Consider the following 22,771-nt stretch of genomic DNA (forward strand, 5'->3'; position numbering starts at 1 on the left):
CCTTTCAATAACTTTTTTTGCCAGGTACTGATTTCGCTGGTCAATCTTAAGATATTAATATTAGGCAAAAGTAAATCTCACATATAGATTATAAATCAGATATAATTATTGTGTGTCAAGCATAAATTTCGGATCATACAAACATCCTTAGCTTGGGGTTTGCATTTGATTGGCAGAAAAATAAAGCACTTATGGCAATGTCACACTATTGCAGGCATATGATTTCTCACAAAATGTGAGAAAAATTGAATCCTCACACATGAATTCAAGAAGATGGAAAATATTCAGTCTCAAGCATGAATTTAAGATTGCACAAAAATATTTTGTTTCTGCTTGTGAGTGGATTGGCAAGAAAAGAAAGACTCATGAGGCGATGACAGCCTGTTGAAGGTTTTGTTTTGCTTTAGCAATATGGAGCATGAAAAAGCACCCTTTTTCATCAGGGCCAGTGGCGCAATGGATAACGTGTCTGACTACGGATCAGAAGATTGTAGGTTCGACTCCTACCTGGCTCGAGGATGTTGCCGTGATCGTATAGTGGTTAGTACTCTGCGTTGTGGCCGCAGCAACCCCGGTTCGAATCCGGGTCACGGCATCTTATGGATAATGTAGAAAGCTTTAAATTGGCTGCTTTTGGAAATTTTGCAATCACTTAATAGCCATCTTCTTCTCCTGCATCAAATCTCTATGTATGCAACAGTTTATTTTTGCCATTTAGTTATTTAGTTATTTTACATCCTCACAAAATTTGCAAAAAAAAGAAACCTCACAAATTAACAGTATATTTATAAAGAACTATGTAGCCTCTCTTACAAGAAATTCTTTTAAAGGAAAAACAATAGTAATCATCAAGCTCATCACTTCATCATGCATCGGGGCACTCAGCTACGCTATTTAGTCGCTTGAATAAAAGGTGGTTTTTAAGTCTCTCTCACTCTCTCTCTCTCTCTCTCTCTCTCTCTCTCTCTCTCTCTCTCTCTCTCTCGTCGATCATCCCTAACAGACAACAAAATTCATCACCTTAATTATTTTTTTGTTTTCTTTCCTTTCAATAACTTTTTTTGCCAGGTACTGATTTCGCTGGTCAATCTTAAGATATTAATATTAGGCAAAAGTAAATCTCACATATAGATTATAAATCAGATATAATTATTGTGTGTCAAGCATAAATTTCGGATCATAAAACATCCTTAGCTTGGGGTTTGCATTTGATTGGCAGAAAAATAAAGCACTTATGGCAATGTCACACTATTGCAGGCATATGATTTCTCACAAAATGTGAGAAAAATTGAATCCTCACACATGAATTCAAGAAGATGGAAAATATTCAGTCTCAAGCATGAATTTAAGATTGCACAAAAATATTTTGTTTCTGCTTGTGAGTGGATTGGCAAGAAAAGAAAGACTCATGAGGCGATGACAGCCTGTTGAAGGTTTTGTTTTGCTTTAGCAATATGGCGCATGAAAAAGCACCCTTTTTCATCAGGGCCAGTGGGGCAATGGATAACGTGTCTGACTACGGATCAGAAGATTGTAGGTTCGACTCCTACCTGGCTCGAGGATGTTGCCGTGATCGTATAGTGGTTAGTACTCTGCGTTGTGGCCGCAGCAACCCCGGTTCGAATCCGGGTCACGGCATCTTATGGGTACTGTAGAAAGCTTTAAATTAGCTGCTTTTGGAAATTTTTGCAATCACTTAATAGCCATCTTCATCTCCTGCATCAAATCTCTATGTATGCAACGGTTTATTTTTGCCATTTAGTTATTTTACATCCTCACAAAATTTGCAAAAAAAAGAAACCTCACAAATTAACAGTATATTTATAAAGAACTATGTAGCCTCTCTTACAAGAAATTCTTTTAAAGGAAAAACAATAGTAATCATCAAGCTCATCACTTCATCATGCATCGGGGCACTCAGCTACGCTATTTAGTCGGTTGAATAATAGGTGGTTTTTAAGTCTCTCTCTCTCTCTCTCTCTCTCTCTCTCTCTCTCTCTCTCTCTCTCTCTCTCTCTCTCTCTCTCTCTCTCTCTCTCTCTCTCTCTCTCTCGAATCATCACTAACAGACAACAAAATTCATCACCTTAATTATTTTTTTGTTTTCTTTCCTTTCAATAACTTTTTTTGCCAGGTACTGATTTCGCTGGTCAATCTTAAGATATTAATATTAGGCAAAAGTAAATCTCACATATAGATTATAAATCAGATATAATTATTGTGTGTCAAGCATAAATTTCGGATCATACAAACATCCTTAGCTTGGGGTTTGCATTTGATTGGCAGAAAAATAAAGCACTTATGGCAATGTCACACTATTGCAGGCATATGATTTCTCACAAAATGTGAGAAAAATTGAATCCTCACACATGAATTCAAGAAGATGGAAAATATTCAGTCTCAAGCATGAATTTAAGATTGCACAAAAATATTTTGTTTCTGCTTGTGAGTGGATTGGCAAGAAAAGAAAGACTCATGAGGCGATGACAGCCTGTTGAAGGTTTTGTTTTGCTTTAGCAATATGGCGCATGAAAAAGCACCCTTTTTCATCAGGGCCAGTGGGGCAATGGATAACGTGTCTGACTACGGATCAGAAGATTGTAGGTTCGACTCCTACCTGGCTCGAGGATGTTGCCGTGATCGTATAGTGGTTAGTACTCTGCGTTGTGGCCGCAGCAACCCCGGTTCGAATCCGGGTCACGGCATCTTATGGGTACTGTAGAAAGCTTTAAATTAGCTGCTTTTGGAAATTTTGCAATCACTTAATAGCCATCTTCATCTCCTGCATCAAATCTCTATGTATGCAACGGTTTATTTTTGCCATTTAGTTATTTTACATCCTCACAAAATTTGCAAAAAAAAGAAACCTCACAAATTAACAGTATATTTATAAAGAACTATGTAGCCTCTCTTACAAGAAATTCTTTTAAAGGAAAAACAATAGTAATCATCAAGCTCATCACTTCATCATGCATCGGGGCACTCAGCTACGCTATTTAGTCGGTTGAATAATAGGTGGTTTTTAAGTCTCTCTCTCTCTCTCTCTCTCTCTCTCTCTCTCTCTCTCTCTCTCTCTCTCTCTCTCTCTCTCTCTCTCTCTCTCTCTCTCTCTCTCTCTCTCTCTCGTCGATCATCACTAACAGACAACAAAATTCATCACCTTAATTATTTTTTTGTTTTCTTTCCTTTCAATAACTTTTTTTGCCAGGTACTGATTTCGCTGGTCAATCTTAAGATATTAATATTAGGCAAAAGTAAATCTCACATATAGATTATAAATCAGATATAATTATTGTGTGTCAAGCATAAATTTCGGATCATACAAACATCCTTAGCTTGGGGTTTGCATTTGATTGGCAGAAAAATAAAGCACTTATGGCAATGTCACACTATTGCAGGCATATGATTTCTCACAAAATGTGAGAAAAATTGAATCCTCACACATGAATTCAAGAAGATGGAAAATATTCAGTCTCAAGCATGAATTTAAGATTGCACAAAAATATTTTGTTTCTGCTTGTGAGTGGATTGGCAAGAAAAGAAAGACTCATGAGGCGATGACAGCCTGTTGAAGGTTTTGTTTTGCTTTAGCAATATGGAGCATGAAAAAGCACCCTTTTTCATCAGGGCCAGTGGCGCAATGGATAACGTGTCTGACTACGGATCAGAAGATTGTAGGTTCGACTCCTACCTGGCTCGAGGATGTTGCCGTGATCGTATAGTGGTTAGTACTCTGCGTTGTGGCCGCAGCAACCCCGGTTCGAATCCGGGTCACGGCATCTTATGGATAATGTAGAAAGCTTTAAATTGGCTGCTTTTGGAAATTTTGCAATCACTTAATAGCCATCTTCTTCTCCTGCATCAAATCTCTATGTATGCAACAGTTTATTTTTGCCATTTAGTTATTTAGTTATTTTACATCCTCACAAAATTTGCAAAAAAAAGAAACCTCACAAATTAACAGTATATTTATAAAGAACTATGTAGCCTCTCTTACAAGAAATTCTTTTAAAGGAAAAACAATAGTAATCATCAAGCTCATCACTTCATCATGCATCGGGGCACTCAGCTACGCTATTTAGTCGCTTGAATAAAAGGTGGTTTTTAAGTCTCTCTCACTCTCTCTCTCTCTCTCTCTCTCTCTCTCTCGTCGATCATCACTAACAGACAACAAAATTCATCACCTTAATTATTTTTTTGTTTTCTTTCCTTTCAATAACTTTTTTTGCCAGGTACTGATTTCGCTGGTCAATCTTAAGATATTAATATTAGGCAAAAGAAAATCTCACATATAGATTATAAATCAGATATAATTATTGTGTGTCAAGCATAAATTTCGGATCATACAAACATCCTTAGCTTGGGGTTTGCATTTGATTGGCAGAAAAATAAAGCACTTATGGCAATGTCACACTATTGCAGGCATATGATTTCTCACAAAATGTGAGAAAAATTGAATCCTCACACATGAATTCAAGAAGATGGAAAATATTCAGTCTCAAGCATGAATTTAAGATTGCACAAAAATATTTTGTTTCTGCTTGTGAGTGGATTGGCAAGAAAAGAAAGACTCATGAGGCGATGACAGCCTGTTGAAGGTTTTGTTTTGCTTTAGCAATATGGCGCATGAAAAAGCACCCTTTTTCATCAGGGCCAGTGGGGCAATGGATAACGTGTCTGACTACGGATCAGAAGATTGTAGGTTCGACTCCTACCTGGCTCGAGGATGTTGCCGTGATCGTATAGTGGTTAGTACTCTGCGTTGTGGCCGCAGCAACCCCGGTTCGAATCCGGGTCACGGCATCTTATGGGTACTGTAGAAAGCTTTAAATTAGCTGCTTTTGGAAATTTTGCAATCACTTAATAGCCATCTTCATCTCCTGCATCAAATCTCTATGTATGCAACGGTTTATTTTTGCCATTTAGTTATTTTACATCCTCACAAAATTTGCAAAAAAAAGAAACCTCACAAATTAACAGTATATTTATAAAGAACTATGTAGCCTCTCTTACAAGAAATTCTTTTAAAGGAAAAACAATAGTAATCATCAAGCTCATCACTTCATCATGCATCGGGGCACTCAGCTACGCTATTTAGTCGGTTGAATAATAGGTGGTTTTTAAGTCTCTCTCTCTCTCTCTCTCTCTCTCTCTCGTCGATCATCACTAACAGACAACAAAATTCATCACCTTAATTATTTTTTTGTTTTCTTTCCTTTCAATAACTTTTTTTGCCAGGTACTGATTTCGCTGGTCAATCTTAAGATATTAATATTAGGCAAAAGTAAATCTCACATATAGATTCTAAATCAGATATAATTATTGTGTGTCAAGCATAAATTTCGGATCATACAAAAATCCTTAGCTTGGGGTTTGCATTTGATTGGCAGAAAAATAAAGCACTTATGGCAATGTCACACTATTGCAGGCATATGATTTCTCACAAAATGTGAGAAAAATTGAATCCTCACACATGAATTCAAGAAGATGGAAAATATTCAGTCTCAAGCATGAATTTAAGATTGCACAAAAATATTTTGTTTCTGCTTGTGAGTGGATTGGCAAGAAAAGAAAGACTCATGAGGCGATGACAGCCTGTTGAAGGTTTTGTTTTGCTTTAGCAATATGGAGCATGAAAAAGCACCCTTTTTCATCAGGGCCAGTGGCGCAATGGATAACGTGTCTGACTACGGATCAGAAGATTGTAGGTTCGACTCCTACCTGGCTCGAGGATGTTGCCGTGATCGTATAGTGGTTAGTACTCTGCGTTGTGGCCGCAGCAACCCCGGTTCGAATCCGGGTCACGGCATCTTATGGATAATGTAGAAAGCTTTAAATTGGCTGCTTTTGGAAATTTTGCAATCACTTAATAGCCATCTTCTTCTCCTGCATCAAATCTCTATGTATGCAACAGTTTATTTTTGCCATTTAGTTATTTAGTTATTTTACATCCTCACAAAATTTGCAAAAAAAAGAAACCTCACAAATTAACAGTATATTTATAAAGAACTATGTAGCCTCTCTTACAAGAAATTCTTTTAAAGGAAAAACAATAGTAATCATCAAGCTCATCACTTCATCATGCATCGGGGCACTCAGCTACGCTATTTAGTCGCTTGAATAAAAGGTGGTTTTTAAGTCTCTCTCACTCTCTCTCTCTCTCTCTCTCTCTCTCTCTCTCTCTCTCTCGTCGATCATCACTAACAGACAACAAAATTCATCACCTTAATTATTTTTTTGTTTTCTTTCCTTTCAATAACTTTTTTTGCCAGGTACTGATTTCGCTGGTCAATCTTAAGATATTAATATTAGGCAAAAGTAAATCTCACATATAGATTATAAATCAGATATAATTATTGTGTGTCAAGCATAAATTTCGGATCATACAAACATCCTTAGCTTGGGGTTTGCATTTGATTGGCAGAAAAATAAAGCACTTATGGCAATGTCACACTATTGCAGGCATATGATTTCTCACAAAATGTGAGAAAAATTGAATCCTCACACATGAATTCAAGAAGATGGAAAATATTCAGTCTCAAGCATGAATTTAAGATTGCACAAAAATATTTTGTTTCTGCTTGTGAGTGGATTGGCAAGAAAAGAAAGACTCATGAGGCGATGACAGCCTGTTGAAGGTTTTGTTTTGCTTTAGCAATATGGAGCATGAAAAAGCACCCTTTTTCATCAGGGCCAGTGGCGCAATGGATAACGTGTCTGACTACGGATCAGAAGATTGTAGGTTCGACTCCTACCTGGCTCGAGGATGTTGCCGTGATCGTATAGTGGTTAGTACTCTGCGTTGTGGCCGCAGCAACCCCGGTTCGAATCCGGGTCACGGCATCTTATGGATAATGTAGAAAGCTTTAAATTGGCTGCTTTTGGAAATTTTGCAATCACTTAATAGCCATCTTCTTCTCCTGCATCAAATCTCTATGTATGCAACAGTTTATTTTTGCCATTTAGTTATTTAGTTATTTTACATCCTCACAAAATTTGCAAAAAAAAGAAACCTCACAAATTAACAGTATATTTATAAAGAACTATGTAGCCTCTCTTACAAGAAATTCTTTTAAAGGAAAAACAATAGTAATCATCAAGCTCATCACTTCATCATGCATCGGGGCACTCAGCTACGCTATTTAGTCGCTTGAATAAAAGGTGGTTTTTAAGTCTCTCTCACTCTCTCTCTCTCTCTCTCTCTCTCTCTCTCTCTCTCGTCGATCATCACTAACAGACAACAAAATTCATCACCTTAATTATTTTTTTGTTTTCTTTCCTTTCAATAACTTTTTTTGCCAGGTACTGATTTCGCTGGTCAATCTTAAGATATTAATATTAGGCAAAAGTAAATCTCACATATAGATTATAAATCAGATATAATTATTGTGTGTCAAGCATAAATTTCGGATCATAAAACATCCTTAGCTTGGGGTTTGCATTTGATTGGCAGAAAAATAAAGCACTTATGGCAATGTCACACTATTGCAGGCATATGATTTCTCACAAAATGTGAGAAAAATTGAATCCTCACACATGAATTCAAGAAGATGGAAAATATTCAGTCTCAAGCATGAATTTAAGATTGCACAAAAATATTTTGTTTCTGCTTGTGAGTGGATTGGCAAGAAAAGAAAGACTCATGAGGCGATGACAGCCTGTTGAAGGTTTTGTTTTGCTTTAGCAATATGGCGCATGAAAAAGCACCCTTTTTCATCAGGGCCAGTGGGGCAATGGATAACGTGTCTGACTACGGATCAGAAGATTGTAGGTTCGACTCCTACCTGGCTCGAGGATGTTGCCGTGATCGTATAGTGGTTAGTACTCTGCGTTGTGGCCGCAGCAACCCCGGTTCGAATCCGGGTCACGGCATCTTATGGGTACTGTAGAAAGCTTTAAATTAGCTGCTTTTGGAAATTTTGCAATCACTTAATAGCCATCTTCATCTCCTGCATCAAATCTCTATGTATGCAACGGTTTATTTTTGCCATTTAGTTATTTTACATCCTCACAAAATTTGCAAAAAAAAGAAACCTCACAAATTAACAGTATATTTATAAAGAACTATGTAGCCTCTCTTACAAGAAATTCTTTTAAAGGAAAAACAATAGTAATCATCAAGCTCATCACTTCATCATGCATCGGGGCACTCAGCTACGCTATTTAGTCGGTTGAATAATAGGTGGTTTTTAAGTCTCTCTCTCTCTCTCTCTCTCTCTCTCTCTCTCTCTCTCTCTCTCTCTCTCTCTCTCTCTCTCTCTCTCTCTCTCTCTCTCTCTCTCTCTCTCGTCGATCATCACTAACAGACAACAAAATTCATCACCTTAATTATTTTTTTGTTTTCTTTCCTTTCAATAACTTTTTTTGCCAGGTACTGATTTCGCTGGTCAATCTTAAGATATTAATATTAGGCAAAAGTAAATCTCACATATAGATTATAAATCAGATATAATTATTGTGTGTCAAGCATAAATTTCGGATCATACAAACATCCTTAGCTTGGGGTTTGCATTTGATTGGCAGAAAAATAAAGCACTTATGGCAATGTCACACTATTGCAGGCATATGATTTCTCACAAAATGTGAGAAAAATTGAATCCTCACACATGAATTCAAGAAGATGGAAAATATTCAGTCTCAAGCATGAATTTAAGATTGCACAAAAATATTTTGTTTCTGCTTGTGAGTGGATTGGCAAGAAAAGAAAGACTCATGAGGCGATGACAGCCTGTTGAAGGTTTTGTTTTGCTTTAGCAATATGGCGCATGAAAAAGCACCCTTTTTCATCAGGGCCAGTGGGGCAATGGATAACGTGTCTGACTACGGATCAGAAGATTGTAGGTTCGACTCCTACCTGGCTCGAGGATGTTGCCGTGATCGTATAGTGGTTAGTACTCTGCGTTGTGGCCGCAGCAACCCCGGTTCGAATCCGGGTCACGGCATCTTATGGGTACTGTAGAAAGCTTTAAATTAGCTGCTTTTGGAAATTTTGCAATCACTTAATAGCCATCTTCATCTCCTGCATCAAATCTCTATGTATGCAACGGTTTATTTTTGCCATTTAGTTATTTTACATCCTCACAAAATTTGCAAAAAAAAGAAACCTCACAAATTAACAGTATATTTATAAAGAACTATGTAGCCTCTCTTACAAGAAATTCTTTTAAAGGAAAAACAATAGTAATCATCAAGCTCATCACTTCATCATGCATCGGGGCACTCAGCTACGCTATTTAGTCGGTTGAATAATAGGTGGTTTTTAAGTCTCTCTCTCTCTCTCTCTCTCTCTCTCTCGTCGATCATCACTAACAGACAACAAAATTCATCACCTTAATTATTTTTTTGTTTTCTTTCCTTTCAATAACTTTTTTTGCCAGGTACTGATTTCGCTGGTCAATCTTAAGATATTAATATTAGGCAAAAGTAAATCTCACATATAGATTCTAAATCAGATATAATTATTGTGTGTCAAGCATAAATTTCGGATCATACAAAAATCCTTAGCTTGGGGTTTGCATTTGATTGGCAGAAAAATAAAGCACTTATGGCAATGTCACACTATTGCAGGCATATGATTTCTCACAAAATGTGAGAAAAATTGAATCCTCACACATGAATTCAAGAAGATGGAAAATATTCAGTCTCAAGCATGAATTTAAGATTGCACAAAAATATTTTGTTTCTGCTTGTGAGTGGATTGGCAAGAAAAGAAAGACTCATGAGGCGATGACAGCCTGTTGAAGGTTTTGTTTTGCTTTAGCAATATGGAGCATGAAAAAGCACCCTTTTTCATCAGGGCCAGTGGCGCAATGGATAACGTGTCTGACTACGGATCAGAAGATTGTAGGTTCGACTCCTACCTGGCTCGAGGATGTTGCCGTGATCGTATAGTGGTTAGTACTCTGCGTTGTGGCCGCAGCAACCCCGGTTCGAATCCGGGTCACGGCATCTTATGGATAATGTAGAAAGCTTTAAATTGGCTGCTTTTGGAAATTTTGCAATCACTTAATAGCCATCTTCTTCTCCTGCATCAAATCTCTATGTATGCAACAGTTTATTTTTGCCATTTAGTTATTTAGTTATTTTACATCCTCACAAAATTTGCAAAAAAAAGAAACCTCACAAATTAACAGTATATTTATAAAGAACTATGTAGCCTCTCTTACAAGAAATTCTTTTAAAGGAAAAACAATAGTAATCATCAAGCTCATCACTTCATCATGCATCGGGGCACTCAGCTACGCTATTTAGTCGCTTGAATAAAAGGTGGTTTTTAAGTCTCTCTCACTCTCTCTCTCTCTCTCTCTCTCTCTCTCTCTCTCTCTCTCTCTCTCTCTCTCTCTCTCTCTCGTCGATCATCACTAACAGACAACAAAATTCATCACCTTAATTATTTTTTTGTTTTCTTTCCTTTCAATAACTTTTTTTGCCAGGTACTGATTTCGCTGGTCAATCTTAAGATATTAATATTAGGCAAAAGTAAATCTCACATATAGATTATAAATCAGATATAATTATTGTGTGTCAAGCATAAATTTCGGATCATACAAACATCCTTAGCTTGGGGTTTGCATTTGATTGGCAGAAAAATAAAGCACTTATGGCAATGTCACACTATTGCAGGCATATGATTTCTCACAAAATGTGAGAAAAATTGAATCCTCACACATGAATTCAAGAAGATGGAAAATATTCAGTCTCAAGCATGAATTTAAGATTGCACAAAAATATTTTGTTTCTGCTTGTGAGTGGATTGGCAAGAAAAGAAAGACTCATGAGGCGATGACAGCCTGTTGAAGGTTTTGTTTTGCTTTAGCAATATGGAGCATGAAAAAGCACCCTTTTTCATCAGGGCCAGTGGCGCAATGGATAACGTGTCTGACTACGGATCAGAAGATTGTAGGTTCGACTCCTACCTGGCTCGAGGATGTTGCCGTGATCGTATAGTGGTTAGTACTCTGCGTTGTGGCCGCAGCAACCCCGGTTCGAATCCGGGTCACGGCATCTTATGGATAATGTAGAAAGCTTTAAATTGGCTGCTTTTGGAAATTTTGCAATCACTTAATAGCCATCTTCTTCTCCTGCATCAAATCTCTATGTATGCAACAGTTTATTTTTGCCATTTAGTTATTTAGTTATTTTACATCCTCACAAAATTTGCAAAAAAAAGAAACCTCACAAATTAACAGTATATTTATAAAGAACTATGTAGCCTCTCTTACAAGAAATTCTTTTAAAGGAAAAACAATAGTAATCATCAAGCTCATCACTTCATCATGCATCGGGGCACTCAGCTACGCTATTTAGTCGCTTGAATAAAAGGTGGTTTTTAAGTCTCTCTCACTCTCTCTCTCTCTCTCTCTCTCTCTCTCTCTCTCTCTCTCTCTCTCGTCGATCATCACTAACAGACAACAAAATTCATCACCTTAATTATTTTTTTGTTTTCTTTCCTTTCAATAACTTTTTTTGCCAGGTACTGATTTCGCTGGTCAATCTTAAGATATTAATATTAGGCAAAAGTAAATCTCACATATAGATTATAAATCAGATATAATTATTGTGTGTCAAGCATACATTTCGGATCATAAAACATCCTTAGCTTGGGGTTTGCATTTGATTGGCAGAAAAATAAAGCACTTATGGCAATGTCACACTATTGCAGGCATATGATTTCTCACAAAATGTGAGAAAAATTGAATCCTCACACATGAATTCAAGAAGATGGAAAATATTCAGTCTCAAGCATGAATTTAAGATTGCACAAAAATATTTTGTTTCTGCTTGTGAGTGGATTGGCAAGAAAAGAAAGACTCATGAGGCGATGACAGCCTGTTGAAGGTTTTGTTTTGCTTTAGCAATATGGCGCATGAAAAAGCACCCTTTTTCATCAGGGCCAGTGGGGCAATGGATAACGTGTCTGACTACGGATCAGAAGATTGTAGGTTCGACTCCTACCTGGCTCGAGGATGTTGCCGTGATCGTATAGTGGTTAGTACTCTGCGTTGTGGCCGCAGCAACCCCGGTTCGAATCCGGGTCACGGCATCTTATGGGTACTGTAGAAAGCTTTAAATTAGCTGCTTTTGGAAATTTTGCAATCACTTAATAGCCATCTTCATCTCCTGCATCAAATCTCTATGTATGCAACGGTTTATTTTTGCCATTTAGTTATTTTACATCCTCACAAAATTTGCAAAAAAAAGAAACCTCACAAATTAACAGTATATTTATAAAGAACTATGTAGCCTCTCTTACAAGAAATTCTTTTAAAGGAAAAACAATAGTAATCATCAAGCTCATCACTTCATCATGCATCGGGGCACTCAGCTACGCTATTTAGTCGGTTGAATAATAGGTGGTTTTTAAGTCTCTCTCTCTCTCTCTCTCTCTCTCTCTCTCTCTCTCTCTCTCTCTCTCTCTCTCTCTCTCTCTCTCTCTCTCTCTCTCTCTCTCTCTCTCTCGTCGATCATCACTAACAGACAACAAAATTCATCACCTTAATTATTTTTTTGTTTTCTTTCCTTTCAATAACTTTTTTTGCCAGGTACTGATTTCGCTGGTCAATCTTAAGATATTAATATTAGGCAAAAGTAAATCTCACATATAGATTATAAATCAGATATAATTATTGTGTGTCAAGCATAAATTTCGGATCATACAAACATCCTTAGCTTGGGGTTTGCATTTGATTGGCAGAAAAATAAAGCACTTATGGCAATGTCACACTATTGCAGGCATATGATTTCTCACAAAATGTGAGAAAAATTGAATCCTCACACATGAATTCAAGAAGATGGAAAATATTCAGTCTCAAGCATGAATTTAAGATTGCACAAAAATATTTTGTTTCTGCTTGTGAGTGGATTGGCAAGAAAAGAAAGACTCATGAGGCGATGACAGCCTGTTGAAGGTTTTGTTTTGCTTTAGCAATATGGCGCATGAAAAAGCACCCTTTTTCATCAGGGCCAGTGGGGCAATGGATAACGTGTCTGACTACGGATCAGAAGATTGTAGGTTCGACTCCTACCTGGCTCGAGGATGTTGCCGTGATCGTATAGTGGTTAGTACTCTGCGTTGTGGCCGCAGCAACCCCGGTTCGAATCCGGGTCACGGCATCTTATGGGTACTGTAGAAAGCTTTAAATTAGCTGCTTTTGGAAATTTTGCAATCACTTAATAGCCATCTTCATCTCCTGCATCAAATCTCTATGTATGCAACGGTTTATTTTTGCCATTTAGTTATTTTACATCCTCACAAAATTTGCAAAAAAAAGAAACCTCACAAATTAACAGTATATTTATAAAGAACTATGTAGCCTCTCTTACAAGAAATTCTTTTAAAGGAAAAACAATAGTAATCATCAAGCTCATCACTTCATCATGCATCGGGGCACTCAGCTACGCTATTTAGTCGGTTGAATAATAGGTGGTTTTTAAGTCTCTCTCTCTCTCTCTCTCTCTCTCTCTCGTCGATCATCACTAACAGACAACAAAATTCATCACCTTAATTATTTTTTTGTTTTCTTTCCTTTCAATAACTTTTTTTGCCAGGTACTGATTTCGCTGGTCAATCTTAAGATATTAATATTAGGCAAAAGTAAATCTCACATATAGATTCTAAATCAGATATAATTATTGTGTGTCAAGCATAAATTTCGGATCATACAAAAATCCTTAGCTTGGGGTTTGCATTTGATTGGCAGAAAAATAAAGCACTTATGGCAATGTCACACTATTGCAGGCATATGATTTCTCACAAAATGTGAGAAAAATTGAATCCTCACACATGAATTCAAGAAGATGGAAAATATTCAGTCTCAAGCATGAATTTAAGATTGCACAAAAATATTTTGTTTCTGCTTGTGAGTGGATTGGCAAGAAAAGAAAGACTCATGAGGCGATGACAGCCTGTTGAAGGTTTTGTTTTGCTTTAGCAATATGGAGCATGAAAAAGCACCCTTTTTCATCAGGGCCAGTGGCGCAATGGATAACGTGTCTGACTACGGATCAGAAGATTGTAGGTTCGACTCCTACCTGGCTCGAGGATGTTGCCGTGATCGTATAGTGGTTAGTACTCTGCGTTGTGGCCGCAGCAACCCCGGTTCGAATCCGGGTCACGGCATCTTATGGATAATGTAGAAAGCTTTAAATTGGCTGCTTTTGGAAATTTTGCAATCACTTAATAGCCATCTTCTTCTCCTGCATCAAATCTCTATGTATGCAACAGTTTATTTTTGCCATTTAGTTATTTAGTTATTTTACATCCTCACAAAATTTGCAAAAAAAAGAAACCTCACAAATTAACAGTATATTTATAAAGAACTATGTAGCCTCTCTTACAAGAAATTCTTTTAAAGGAAAAACAATAGTAATCATCAAGCTCATCACTTCATCATGCATCGGGGCACTCAGCTACGCTATTTAGTCGCTTGAATAAAAGGTGGTTTTTAAGTCTCTCTCACTCTCTCTCTCTCTCTCTCTCTCTCTCTCTCTCTCTCTCTCTCTCTCTCTCGTCGATCATCACTAACAGACAACAAAATTCATCACCTTAATTATTTTTTTGTTTTCTTTCCTTTCAATAACTTTTTTTGCCAGGTACTGATTTCGCTGGTCAATCTTAAGATATTAATATTAGGCAAAAGTAAATCTCACATATAGATTATAAATCAGATATAATTATTGTGTGTCAAGCATAAATTTCGGATCATAAAACATCCTTAGCTTGGGGTTTGCATTTGATTGGCAGAAAAATAAAGCACTTATGGCAATGTCACACTATTGCAGGCATATGATTTCTCACAAAATGTGAGAAAAATTGAATCCTCACACATGAATTCAAGAAGATGGAAATATTCAGTCTCAAGCATGAATTTAAGATTGCACAAAAATATTTTGTTTCTGCTTGTGAGTGGATTGGCAAGAAAAGAAAGACTCATGAGGCGATGACAGCCTGTTGAAGGTTTTGTTTTGCTTTAGCAATATGGCGCATGAAAAAGCACCCTTTTTCATCAGGGCCAGTGGGCAATGGATAACGTGTCTGACTACGGATCAGAAGATTGTAGGTTCGACTCCTACCTGGCTCGAGGATGTTGCCGTGATCGTATAGTGGTTAGTACTCTGCGTTGTGGCCGCAGCAACCCCGGTTCGAACCGGGTCACGGCATCTTATGGGTACTGTAGAAAGCTTTAAATTAGCTGCTTTTGGAAATTTTGCAATCACTTAATAGCCATCTTCATCTCCTGCATCAAATCTCTATGTATGCAACGGTTTATTTTTGCCATTTAGTTATTTTACATCCTCACAAAATTTGCAAAAAAAGAAACCTCACAAATTAACAGTATATTTATAAAGAACTATGTAGCCTCTCTTACAAGAAATTCTTTTAAAGGAAAAACAATAGTAATCATCAAGCTCATCACTTCATCATGCATCGGGGCACTCAGCTACGCTATTTAGTCGGTTGAATAATAGGTGGTTTTTAAGTCTCTCTCTCTCTCTCTCTCTCTCTCGTCGATCATCACTAACAGACAACAAAATTCATCACCTTAATTATTTTTTTGTTTTCTTTCCTTTCAATAACTTTTTTTGCCAGGTACTGATTTCGCTGGTCAATCTTAAGATATTAATATTAGGCAAAAGTAAATCTCACATATAGATTCTTAAATCAGATATAATTATTGTGTGTCAAGCATAAATTTCGGATCATACAAAAATCTTAGCTTGGGGTTTGCATTTGATTGGCAGAAAAATAAAGCACTTATGGCAATGTCACACTATTGCAGGCATATGATTTCTCACAAAATGTGAGAAAAATTGAATCCTCACACATGAATTCAAGAAGATGAAAATATTCAGTCTCAAGCATGAATTTAAGATTGCACAAAAATATTTTGTTTCTGCTTGTGAGTGGATTGGCAAGAAAAGAAAGACTCATGAGCGATGACAGCCTGTTGAAGGTTTTGTTTTGCTTTAGCAATATGGAGCATGAAAAAGCACCCTTTTTCATCAGGGCCAGTGGCGCAATGGATAACGTGTCTGACTACGGATCAGAAGATTGTAGGTTCGACTCCTACCTGGCTCGAGGATGTTGCCGTGATCGTATAGTGGTTAGTACTCTGCGTTGTGGCCGCAGCAACCCCGGTTCGAATCCGGGTCACGGCATCTTATGGATAATGTAGAAAGCTTTAAATTGGCTGCTTTTGGAAATTTTGCAATCACTTAATAGCCATCTTCTTCTCCTGCATCAAATCTCTATGTATGCAACAGTTTATTTTTGCCATTTAGTTATTTAGTTATTTTACATCCTCACAAAATTTGCAAAAAAAGAAACCTCACAAATTAACAGTATATTTATAAAGAACTATGTAGCCTCTCTTACAAGAAATTCTTTTAAAGGAAAAACAATAGTAATCATCAAGCTCATCACTTCATCATGCATCGGGGCACTCAGCTACGCTATTTAGTCGCTTGAATAAAAGGTGGTTTTTAAGTCTCTCTCACTCTCTCTCTCTCTCTCTCTCTCTCTCTCTCTCTCTCTCTCTCGTCGATCATCACTAACAGACAACAAAATTCATCACCTTAATTATTTTTTTGTTTTCTTTCCTTTCAATAACTTTTTTTGCCAGGTACTGATTTCGCTGGTCAATCTTAAGATATTAATATTAGGCAAAAGTAAATCTCACATATAGATTATAAATCAGATATAATTATTGTGTGTCAAGCATAAATTTCGGATCATACAAACATCCTTAGCTTGGGGTTTGCATTTGATTGGCAGAAAAATAAAGCACTTATGGCAATGTCACACTATTGCAGGCATATGATTTCTCACAAAATGTGAGAAAAATTGAATCCCTCACACATGAATTCAAGAAGATGGAAAATATTCAGTCTCAAGCATGAATTTAAGATTGCACAAAAATATTTTGTTTCTGCTTGTGAGTGGATTGGCAAGAAAAGAAAGACTCATGAGGCGATGACAGCCTGTTGAAGGTTTTGTTTTGCTTTAGCAATATGGCGCATGAAAAAGCACCCTTTTTCATCAGGGCCAGTGGGGCAATGGATAACGTGTCTGACTACGGATCAGAAGATTGTAGGTTCGACTCCTACCTGGCTCGAGGATGTTGCCGTGATCGTATAGTGGTTAGTACTCTGCGTTGTGGCCGCAGCAACCCCGGTTCGAATCTGGGTCACGGCATCTTTATGGGTACTGTAGAAAGCTTCAAATTAGCTGCTTTTGGAAATTTTGCAATCACTTAATAGCCATCTTCTCTCCTGCATCAAATCTCTATGTATGCAACGGTTTATTTTTGCCATTTAGTTATTTTACATCCTCACAAAATTTGCAAAAAAAAGAAACCTCACAAATTAACAGTATATTTATAAAGAACTAAGTAGCCTCTCTTACAAGGAAATTCTTTTAAAGGAAAAACAATAGTAATCATCAAGCTCATCACTTCATCATGCATCGGGGCACTCAGCTACGCTATTTAGTCGGTTGAATAATAGGTGGTTTTTAAGTCTCTCTCTCTCTCTCTCTCTCTCTCTCTCCTCTCTCTCTCTCTCTCTCTCTCTCTCTCTCTCTCTCTCTCTCTCTCTGTCTCTCTCTCTCTCTCTCGTCGATCATCACTAACAGACAACAAAATTCATCACCTTAATTATTTTTTTGTTTCTTCCTTTCAATAACTTTTTTTGCCAGGTACTGATTTCACTGGTCAATCTTTAAGATATTAATATTTAAGGAAAAGTAAATCTCACATATAGAATCTAAATCAGATATAATTATTGTGTGTCAAGCAGAAATTTCGGATCATACAAAAATGCTTAGCTTGGGGTTTGCATTTGATTGGCAGAAAAATAAAGCACTTATGGCAATGTCACACTATTGCAGGCATATGATTTCTCACAAATGTGAGAAAAATTGAATCCTCACACATGAATTCAAGAAGATGGAAAATATTCAGTCTCAAGCATGAATTAAGATTGCACAAAAATATTTTGTTTCTGCTTGTGAGTGGATTGGCAAGAAAAAGAAAGACTCATGAGGCGATGACAGCCTGTTGAAGGTTTTGTTTTGCTTTAGCAATATGGCGCATGAAAAAGCACCCTTTTTCATCAGGGCCAGTGGCGCAATGGATAACGCATCTGACTACGGATCAGAAGATTGTAGGTTCGACTCCTACCTGGCTCGAGGATATTGCCGTGATCGTATAGTGGTTAGTACTCCTGCGTTGTGGCCGCAGCAACCCCGGTTCGAATCTGGGTCATGGCATCTTATGGATACTGTAGAAAGCTTTAAATTAGCTGCTTTTGGAAATTTTGCAATCACTTAATAGCCATCTTCATCTCCTGCATCAATCTCTATGTATGCAACGGTTTATTTTTGCCATTTAGTTATTTAGTTATTTTTACATCCTCACAAAATTTGCAAAAAAAAGAAACCTCACAAATTAACAGTATATTTATAAAGAAATATGTAGCCTCTCTTACAAGAAATTCTTTTAAAGGAAAAACAATAGTAATCATTATGCTCATCACTTCATCATGCATCGGGGCACTCAGCTACGCTATTTAGTCGGTTGAATAATAAGTGGTTCTTAAGTCTCTCTCTCGCTCTCTCTCTCTCTCTCTCTCTCTCTCTCTCTCTCTCTCTCTCTCTCTCTCTCTCTCGTCGATCATCACTAACAGACAACAAAGTTCATCACCTTAATTATTTTTTTGTTTTTCTTTCCTTTCAACAACTTTTTTTGCCAGGTACTGATTTCACTGGTCAATCTTAAGATATTAATATTAGGGAAAAGTAAATCTCACATATAGATTCTAAATCAGATATAATTATTGTGTGTCAAGCAGAAATTTCGGATCATACAAAAATGCTTAGCTTGGGGGTTTGCATTTGATTGGCAGAAAAATAAAGCACTTATGGCAATGTCACACTATTGCAGGCATATGATTTCTCACAAAATGTGAGAAAAATTGAATCCTCACACATGAATTCAAGAAGATGGAAAATATTCAGTCTCAAGCATGAATTTAAGATTGCACAAAAATATTTTGTTTCTGCTTGTGAGTGGATTGGCAAGAAAAGAAAAGACTCATGAGGCGATGACAGCCTGTTGAAGGTTTTGTTTTGCTTTAGGAATATGGCGCATGAAAAAGCACCCTTTTTTCATCAGGGCCAGTGGCGCAATGGATAACGTGTCTGACTACGGATCAGAAGATTGTAGGTTCGACTCCTACCTGGCTCGAGGATGTTGCCGTGATCGTATAGTGGTTAGTATTCTGCGTTGTGGCCGCAGCAACCCCGGTTCGAATCCGGGTCACGGCATCTTATGGGTACTGTAGAAAGCTTTAAATTAGCTGCTTTTGGAAATTTTGCAATCACTTAATAGCCATCTTCATCTCCTGCATCAAATCTCTATGTATGCAACGGTTTATTTTTGCCATTTAGTTATTTTACATCCTCACAAAATTTGCAAAAAAAAAGAAACCTCACAAATTAACAGTATATTTATAAAGAAATATGTAGGCCTCTCTTACAAGAAATTCTTTTAAAGGAAAAACAATAGTAATCCTCAAGCTCATCACTTCATCATGCATCGGGGCACTCAGCTACGCTATTTAGTCGGTTGAATAATAGGTGGTTTTTAAGTCTCTCTCTCTCTCTCTCTCTCTCTCTCTCTCTCTCTCTCTCTCTCTCTCTCTCTCTCTCTCTCTCTCTCTCTCTCTCTCTCTCTCCCTCTCTCTCTCTCTCTCTCTCTCTCTCTCTCGTCGATCATCACTAACAGACAACAAAGTTCATCACCTTAATTATTTTTTTGTTTTCTTTCCTTTCAACAACTTTTTTTGCCAGGTACTGATTTCACTGGTCAATCTTAAGATATTAATATTAGGGAAAAGTAAATCTCACATATAGATTCTAAATCAGATATAATTATTGTGTGTCAAGCAGAAATTTCGGATCATACAAAAATGCTTAGCTTGGGGTTTGCATTTGATTGGCAGAAAAATAAAGCACTTATGGCAATGTCACACTATTGCAGGCATATGATTTCTCACAAAATGTGAGAAAAATTGAATCCTCACACATGAATTCAAGAAGATGGAAAATATTCAGTCTCAAGCATGAATTTAAGATTGCACAAAAATATTTTGTTTCTGCTTGTGAGTGGATTGGCAAGAAAAGAAAGACTCATGAGGCGATGACAGCCTGTTGAAGGTTTTGTTTTGCTTTAGCAATATGGCGCATGAAAAGCACCCTTTTTCATCAGGGCCAGTGGGGCAATGGATAACGTGTCTGACTACGGATCAGAAGATTGTAGGTTCGACTCTACCTGGCTCGAGAATGTTGCCGTGATCGTATAGTGGTTAGTACTCTGCGTTGTGGCCGCAGCAACCCCGGTTCGAATCCGGGTCACGGCATCTTATGGGTACTGTAGAAAGCTTTAAATTGGCTGCTTTTGGAAATTTTGCAATCACTTAACAGCCATCTTCATCTCCTGCATCAAATCTCTATGTATGCAACGGTTTATTTTTGCCATTTAGTTATTTTACATCCTCACAAAATTTGCAAAAAAAAGAAACCTCACAAATTAACAGTATATTTATAAAGAAATATGTAGCCTCTCTTACAAGAAATTCTTTTAAAGGAAAAACAATAGTAATCATCAAGCTCATCACTTCATCATGCATCGGGGCACTCAGCTACGCTATTTAGTCGCTTGAATAAAAGGTGGTTTTTAAGTCTCTCTCACTCTCTCTCTCTCTCTCTCTCTCTCTCTCTCTCTCTCTCTCTCTCTCTCTCTCTCTCGTCGATCATCACTAACAGACAACAAAATTCATCACCTTAATTATTTTTTTGTTTTCTTTCCTTTCAATAACTTTTTTTGCCAGGTACTGATTTCGCTGGTCAATCTTAAGATATTAATATTAGGCAAAAGTAAATCTCACATATAGATTATAAATCAGATATAATTATTGTGTGTCAAGCATAAATTTCGGATCATACAAACATCCTTAGCTTGGGGTTTGCATTTGATTGGCAGAAAAATAAAGCACTTATGGCAATGTCACACTATTGCAGGCATATGATTTCTCACAAAATGTGAGAAAATTGAATCCTCACACATGAATTCAAGAAGATGGAAAATATTCAGTCTCAAGCATGAATTTAAGATTGCATAAAAATATTTTGTTTCTGCTTGTGAGTGGATTGGCAAGAAAAGAAAGACTCATGAGGCGATGACAGCCTGTTGAAGGTTTTGTTTTGCTTTAGCAATATGGAGCATGAAAAAGCACCCTTTTTCATCAGGGCCAGTGGCGCAATGGATAACGTGTCTGACTACGGATCAGAAGATTGTAGGTTCGACTCCTACCTGGCTCGAGGATGTTGCCGTGATCGTATAGTGGTTAGTACTCTGCGTTGTGGCCGCAGCAACCCCGGTTCGAATCCGGGTCACGGCATCTTATGGATAATGTAGAAAGCTTTAAATTGGCTGCTTTTGGAAATTTTGCAATCACTTAATAGCCATCTTCTTCTCCTGCATCAATCTCTATGTATGCAACAGTTTAATTTTGCCATTTAGTTATTTAGTTATTTTACATCCTCACAAAATTTGCAAAAAAAAGAAACCTCACAAATTAACAGTATATTTATAAAGAAATATGTAGCCTCTCTTACAAGAAATTCTTTTAAAGGAAAAACAATAGTAATCATCAAGCTCATCACTTCATCATGCATCGGGGCACTCAGCTACGCTATTTAGTCGCTTGAATAAAAGGTGGTTTTTAAGTCTCTCTCACTCTCTCTCTCTCTCTCTCTCTCTCTCTCTCTCTCTCTCTCTCTCTCTCTCTCTCTCTCTCTCGTCGATCATCACTAACAGACAACAAAATTCATCACCTTAATTATTTTTTTGTTTTCTTTCCTTTCAATAACTTTTTTTGCCAGGTACTGATTTTGCTGGTCAATCTTAAGATATTAATATTAGGCAAAAGTAAGTCTCACATATAGATTCTAAATCAGATATAATTTATTGTGTGTCAAGCATAAATTTCGGATCATACAAAAATCCTTAGCTTGGGGTTTGCATTTGATTGGCAGAAAATAAAGCACTTATGGCAATGTCACACTATTGCAGGCATATGATTTCTCACAAAATGTGAGAAAAATTGAATCCTCACACATGAATTCAAGAAGATGGAAAATATTCAGTCTCAAGCATGAATTTAAGATTGCACAAAAATATTTTGTTTCTGCTTGTGAGTGGATTGGCAAGAAAAGAAAGACTCATGAGGCGATGACAGCCTGTTGAAGGTTTTGTTTGCTTTAGCAATATGGCGCATGAAAAAGCACCCTTTTTCATCAGGGCCAGTGGGGCAATGGATAACGTGTCTGACTACGGATCAGAAGATTGTAGGTTCGACTCCTACCTGGCTCGAGGATGTTGCCGTGATCGTATAGTGGTTAGTACTCTGCGTTGTGGCCGCAGCAACCCCGGTTCGAATCCGGGTCACGGCATCTTATGGGTACTGTAGAAAGCTTTAAATTAGCTGCTTTTGGAAATTTTGCAATCACTTAATAGCCATCTTCATCTCCTGCATCAAATCTCTATGTATGCAACGGTTTATTTTTGCCATTTAGTTATTTTACATCCTCACAAAATTTGCAAAAAAAAGAAACCTCACAAATTAACAGTATATTTATAAAGAAATATGTAGCCTCTCTTACAAGAAATTCTTTTAAAGGAAAAACAATAGTAATCATCAAGCTCATCAC

At 37.2% G+C, this 22,771-nt stretch overlaps 30 non-coding genes across 30 annotated transcripts; all 30 read left to right on the plus strand.

The window, feature by feature from the left end:
• Window positions 1–442: 442 nt before the first annotated feature.
• Window positions 443–515, plus strand: TRNAR-ACG (transfer RNA arginine (anticodon ACG)). Its single transcript has one exon. It is a non-coding gene; the product is annotated as a tRNA-Arg (tRNA).
• Window positions 516–523: 8 nt separating this feature from the next.
• Window positions 524–595, plus strand: TRNAH-GUG (transfer RNA histidin (anticodon GUG)). The gene has a single exon. It is a non-coding gene; the product is annotated as a tRNA-His (tRNA).
• A 971-nt stretch (window positions 596–1,566) lies between these two features.
• On the plus strand, window positions 1,567–1,638 carry TRNAH-GUG (transfer RNA histidin (anticodon GUG)). The gene has a single exon. It is a non-coding gene; the product is annotated as a tRNA-His (tRNA).
• A 995-nt stretch (window positions 1,639–2,633) lies between these two features.
• On the plus strand, window positions 2,634–2,705 carry TRNAH-GUG (transfer RNA histidin (anticodon GUG)). Its single transcript has one exon. It is a non-coding gene; the product is annotated as a tRNA-His (tRNA).
• Window positions 2,706–3,626: 921 nt separating this feature from the next.
• Window positions 3,627–3,699, plus strand: TRNAR-ACG (transfer RNA arginine (anticodon ACG)). Its single transcript has one exon. It is a non-coding gene; the product is annotated as a tRNA-Arg (tRNA).
• Window positions 3,700–3,707: 8 nt separating this feature from the next.
• Window positions 3,708–3,779, plus strand: TRNAH-GUG (transfer RNA histidin (anticodon GUG)). Its single transcript has one exon. It is a non-coding gene; the product is annotated as a tRNA-His (tRNA).
• Window positions 3,780–4,731: 952 nt separating this feature from the next.
• On the plus strand, window positions 4,732–4,803 carry TRNAH-GUG (transfer RNA histidin (anticodon GUG)). The gene has a single exon. It is a non-coding gene; the product is annotated as a tRNA-His (tRNA).
• An 853-nt stretch (window positions 4,804–5,656) lies between these two features.
• TRNAR-ACG (transfer RNA arginine (anticodon ACG)) lies at window positions 5,657–5,729 on the plus strand. Its single transcript has one exon. It is a non-coding gene; the product is annotated as a tRNA-Arg (tRNA).
• Window positions 5,730–5,737: 8 nt separating this feature from the next.
• Window positions 5,738–5,809, plus strand: TRNAH-GUG (transfer RNA histidin (anticodon GUG)). Its single transcript has one exon. It is a non-coding gene; the product is annotated as a tRNA-His (tRNA).
• An 881-nt stretch (window positions 5,810–6,690) lies between these two features.
• TRNAR-ACG (transfer RNA arginine (anticodon ACG)) lies at window positions 6,691–6,763 on the plus strand. The gene has a single exon. It is a non-coding gene; the product is annotated as a tRNA-Arg (tRNA).
• Window positions 6,764–6,771: 8 nt separating this feature from the next.
• Window positions 6,772–6,843, plus strand: TRNAH-GUG (transfer RNA histidin (anticodon GUG)). The gene has a single exon. It is a non-coding gene; the product is annotated as a tRNA-His (tRNA).
• Window positions 6,844–7,800: 957 nt separating this feature from the next.
• Window positions 7,801–7,872, plus strand: TRNAH-GUG (transfer RNA histidin (anticodon GUG)). Its single transcript has one exon. It is a non-coding gene; the product is annotated as a tRNA-His (tRNA).
• Window positions 7,873–8,870: 998 nt separating this feature from the next.
• TRNAH-GUG (transfer RNA histidin (anticodon GUG)) lies at window positions 8,871–8,942 on the plus strand. Its single transcript has one exon. It is a non-coding gene; the product is annotated as a tRNA-His (tRNA).
• An 853-nt stretch (window positions 8,943–9,795) lies between these two features.
• Window positions 9,796–9,868, plus strand: TRNAR-ACG (transfer RNA arginine (anticodon ACG)). The gene has a single exon. It is a non-coding gene; the product is annotated as a tRNA-Arg (tRNA).
• Window positions 9,869–9,876: 8 nt separating this feature from the next.
• On the plus strand, window positions 9,877–9,948 carry TRNAH-GUG (transfer RNA histidin (anticodon GUG)). Its single transcript has one exon. It is a non-coding gene; the product is annotated as a tRNA-His (tRNA).
• A 903-nt stretch (window positions 9,949–10,851) lies between these two features.
• Window positions 10,852–10,924, plus strand: TRNAR-ACG (transfer RNA arginine (anticodon ACG)). Its single transcript has one exon. It is a non-coding gene; the product is annotated as a tRNA-Arg (tRNA).
• An 8-nt stretch (window positions 10,925–10,932) lies between these two features.
• On the plus strand, window positions 10,933–11,004 carry TRNAH-GUG (transfer RNA histidin (anticodon GUG)). The gene has a single exon. It is a non-coding gene; the product is annotated as a tRNA-His (tRNA).
• A 967-nt stretch (window positions 11,005–11,971) lies between these two features.
• Window positions 11,972–12,043, plus strand: TRNAH-GUG (transfer RNA histidin (anticodon GUG)). The gene has a single exon. It is a non-coding gene; the product is annotated as a tRNA-His (tRNA).
• Window positions 12,044–13,041: 998 nt separating this feature from the next.
• Window positions 13,042–13,113, plus strand: TRNAH-GUG (transfer RNA histidin (anticodon GUG)). The gene has a single exon. It is a non-coding gene; the product is annotated as a tRNA-His (tRNA).
• An 853-nt stretch (window positions 13,114–13,966) lies between these two features.
• Window positions 13,967–14,039, plus strand: TRNAR-ACG (transfer RNA arginine (anticodon ACG)). The gene has a single exon. It is a non-coding gene; the product is annotated as a tRNA-Arg (tRNA).
• An 8-nt stretch (window positions 14,040–14,047) lies between these two features.
• Window positions 14,048–14,119, plus strand: TRNAH-GUG (transfer RNA histidin (anticodon GUG)). The gene has a single exon. It is a non-coding gene; the product is annotated as a tRNA-His (tRNA).
• A 1,886-nt stretch (window positions 14,120–16,005) lies between these two features.
• Window positions 16,006–16,078, plus strand: TRNAR-ACG (transfer RNA arginine (anticodon ACG)). The gene has a single exon. It is a non-coding gene; the product is annotated as a tRNA-Arg (tRNA).
• Window positions 16,079–16,086: 8 nt separating this feature from the next.
• Window positions 16,087–16,158, plus strand: TRNAH-GUG (transfer RNA histidin (anticodon GUG)). The gene has a single exon. It is a non-coding gene; the product is annotated as a tRNA-His (tRNA).
• Window positions 16,159–18,114: 1,956 nt separating this feature from the next.
• On the plus strand, window positions 18,115–18,187 carry TRNAR-ACG (transfer RNA arginine (anticodon ACG)). The gene has a single exon. It is a non-coding gene; the product is annotated as a tRNA-Arg (tRNA).
• A 984-nt stretch (window positions 18,188–19,171) lies between these two features.
• TRNAR-ACG (transfer RNA arginine (anticodon ACG)) lies at window positions 19,172–19,244 on the plus strand. The gene has a single exon. It is a non-coding gene; the product is annotated as a tRNA-Arg (tRNA).
• Window positions 19,245–19,252: 8 nt separating this feature from the next.
• TRNAH-GUG (transfer RNA histidin (anticodon GUG)) lies at window positions 19,253–19,324 on the plus strand. Its single transcript has one exon. It is a non-coding gene; the product is annotated as a tRNA-His (tRNA).
• A 1,022-nt stretch (window positions 19,325–20,346) lies between these two features.
• Window positions 20,347–20,418, plus strand: TRNAH-GUG (transfer RNA histidin (anticodon GUG)). The gene has a single exon. It is a non-coding gene; the product is annotated as a tRNA-His (tRNA).
• An 888-nt stretch (window positions 20,419–21,306) lies between these two features.
• Window positions 21,307–21,379, plus strand: TRNAR-ACG (transfer RNA arginine (anticodon ACG)). The gene has a single exon. It is a non-coding gene; the product is annotated as a tRNA-Arg (tRNA).
• An 8-nt stretch (window positions 21,380–21,387) lies between these two features.
• On the plus strand, window positions 21,388–21,459 carry TRNAH-GUG (transfer RNA histidin (anticodon GUG)). The gene has a single exon. It is a non-coding gene; the product is annotated as a tRNA-His (tRNA).
• Window positions 21,460–22,441: 982 nt separating this feature from the next.
• TRNAH-GUG (transfer RNA histidin (anticodon GUG)) lies at window positions 22,442–22,513 on the plus strand. The gene has a single exon. It is a non-coding gene; the product is annotated as a tRNA-His (tRNA).
• Window positions 22,514–22,771: the final 258 nt, after the last annotated feature.

This window comes from Ranitomeya variabilis, unplaced genomic scaffold (assembly GCF_051348905.1).
Source record: "Ranitomeya variabilis isolate aRanVar5 unplaced genomic scaffold, aRanVar5.hap1 Scaffold_291, whole genome shotgun sequence".
NCBI classification, from domain to species: Eukaryota; Metazoa; Chordata; class Amphibia; order Anura; family Dendrobatidae; genus Ranitomeya; species Ranitomeya variabilis.